This window comes from Crocuta crocuta, unplaced genomic scaffold (assembly GCF_008692635.1).
Source record: "Crocuta crocuta isolate KB4526 unplaced genomic scaffold, BGI_CrCroc_1.0 scaffold2576, whole genome shotgun sequence".
NCBI classification, from domain to species: Eukaryota; Metazoa; Chordata; class Mammalia; order Carnivora; family Hyaenidae; genus Crocuta; species Crocuta crocuta.
Genome location: NW_027533359.1, coordinates 122694 through 125628, shown reverse-complemented (window position 1 = coordinate 125628; position 2935 = coordinate 122694).

Sequence of the window (2935 nt, the reverse complement as noted above, 5' to 3'; positions counted from 1 at the left end):
TCTGTTCTTTATCCATTCATATATTCATTCATACACACACACACACACACACACACACACACACACACAGAGTGGAATATTATTCAGCCATAAAAAAGAATGAAATCTTGTCATTTGAAACGTGGATGGAGCTAGAGTATAAGGCTAAGTGAAATAAGCCAGCCAGAGTAAGACACATACCGTATTATTTCATTCACATGTAGAATTTTTAATGTTTATTTATTTTTTAGAGCGAGAGAAACAGAGCATGAGCCGGGGAGGGGCAGAGAGAAAGGGACATAAAGAACTGGAAACAGGCTCCAGGCTCTCAGCTATCAGCACAGAGCCCAACACAGGGCTCGAACTCATGAACACAAGATCATGACCTAAGTCGGACGCTTAACCAGCTGAGCCACCCAGGTGCTCCACTCATATGTAGAATTTAAGAAACAAATGAACAGAAGGAAAAAAGAGATAAACCAAAAATAACCACACTCTTAACTATAGAGAACAAATGATTACCAAAGAGGAAGTAGGGGGAAGGGGTATGAGTGAAATAGGTGAAAGATATTCTAAGGGTACACTTATATTCATGAGCACTAAGTAATATTTAGATGGAATTATTGAATCACTATATTAAACACCTGAAAGTAATTTAACACTGTATGTTAACTGTACTGGAATTAAAATTTGAAAAGTTAAAGTGATTTATATAAGAGTATTAACAGTGATATGTTAAACAGATTTGGGAGTGTCAGGTGATGCAATTTAAAGTAAATTCAACTGTGTAATATGGCATCCACAAAATTTAACCTATGATCTTAGGATTCAACTACAGATGTATAGGGCCTATTCTGTAATGAAGGGTGTGATAAGATCACTCCATTCTATACAAGACAGAACATTCAGTATTTTTCATTTATGAAATTTAGGAGCATGTGGATGATGAGTGACTTTGAAAAAGTATACCACATCAGAAAGAACCCAAATAACTGGGGAAGTTAAGCCTAAAAAAAAATCTTGATGTGAATGTAATTGTTTAAGGATTAAATGAGGGGTGCCTGGGTGGCTTAGTCGGTTAAGCGTCCGACTTTCGCTTGGGTCATGATCTTGCGGTTCGTGGGTTTGAGCCCTCCGTCAGGCTCTGTGCTGACTGCCAGCTCAGAGCCTGGAGCCTGTTTCAGGGTCTGTGACTCCCTCTCTCTCTGACCCTCCCCTGCTCACGCTGTCTCTCTCTCTCTCTGCTAGAAATAAATAAAAACATTAAAAAAAAAAAGGATTAAATGAGATAGCGTATTGAAAATGCTTAGTACAATGCCGGGCAGAAGTGTTCAATTAATGTTAATTAAAAAACAATAATTAGTAGTAGTTATTAGCATTTATATTATTATTATTATTTCTATTATTATAGTTAATGGTTACAGAGTTCTTTCTATGTGCTAGGCACCTTTCCAAGTCCTTTACATATACTGACTCATTTACTCATTTTATCAATCCTTTGAGATAGGTACTATAAATCTCCAATTTTGCAGATGAAGAAGTTGAGTCACAGAAAATTCAAGTAGATTTCCCAGTGTATCTCACAGCTGAGAAGGGGAAAGAACTAAAATATTAACTCTAATACTTGTTTTGTACCACTCCAGAAAGCGGAATCAACATCAACGTATGTCAACTACTGGGAGGCAGATTTAAGCTCAACAAAAGAAAAAAACTACTCTGAATGATTAAAACTGTCTGAAATTTCAATGGGTGTCTTTTAAGGTAGTGAGTTCTCCATTACAAGATATAAGGGGGAAGAGGACAGAAATGATGAAATGAATAAAATGGGGGTCCTCTTGGAAAGAGGTAAAGCCAAACTTTGGTGCAAAAGATAAAGAAGGTATAGTGAAACCTGGCTTTAAAAGTTACACATCACTGAAAAATGGAAAAGTAAAAGTTATAGAAAAGATATAAAAGTGAACTAATATCTGTCTTGCTGCTATCTCAACACAAAATAAATTACATGTTAGAAAAAAAGGGGAAAAAAGTTCTTAAAATGGGAAATTTTCTGAATGAATTTGTTTGGAAGCTTATTGGACCACCTGGGTTTGAAGGAAAAAAAAAACCAAAACAATCCCCAAATCCTAACAAATCTGACATCCACCAACCCTAAAAGTATAAAATACAGAGAAGAGAGTTATAGTCTACTCTCCAGAAGAAAGGGCACCTGCATAAGAAGTAGCATCCAAGCTGATGTGAGTAGGTAAGATGCAGGCATGGGAGGTTGAAGATCATAACTCCGTTAGATTCAGGGGCACCTGGGTGACTCAATAGGTTAAAAGTCCCACTTCGGCTCAGGTCATGTCATGGTTTGTGAGTTCGAGCTCCGCTTCGGGCTCTGCACTAATGTTTTGTAAAACTCCCTCTCACCCTCTCTCTCTCTATCTCCTCCCCTAACTCACACTCATGCACTCTCTCAAAATAAATAAACTTAAGAAAAACACCACTAGGGCGCCTTGGTGGCTCAGTCATTTGAGTGTCCAACTTCTGCTTGGGTCATGATTTTGTGATTCATAGGTTTGGGCCCTGCATCAGGCTCTGTGCTGACAGCTCAGAGCCTGGAGCCTGCTTCTTATTCTGNCAAACATACATACTTGTAAAGAAACTTGAGTGTGTTAATATGATTTTATTCCTGCTACTCAGTGTGTGATCAGCAGAATTGCTGCACAGTTGAATATGAATGTCTTCTGTGCTGAATCTTTTGGCACTGCAGTCCCAGGACCCAGATATTTGCTGATTTAATGAATTAATACACACTCTTATCAACCAGCAACACCAAGAGGTGGCTGGTTAAGGATTTAGAGTACCAGAAAAATCTCTTTCTTCTATTATGAATAATAATTACTGAAGAAGGTGTGTGTGTGTATACACACATATATAAAAGTATATATAGGGGTGTCTGGCTGGCTCACTTGGT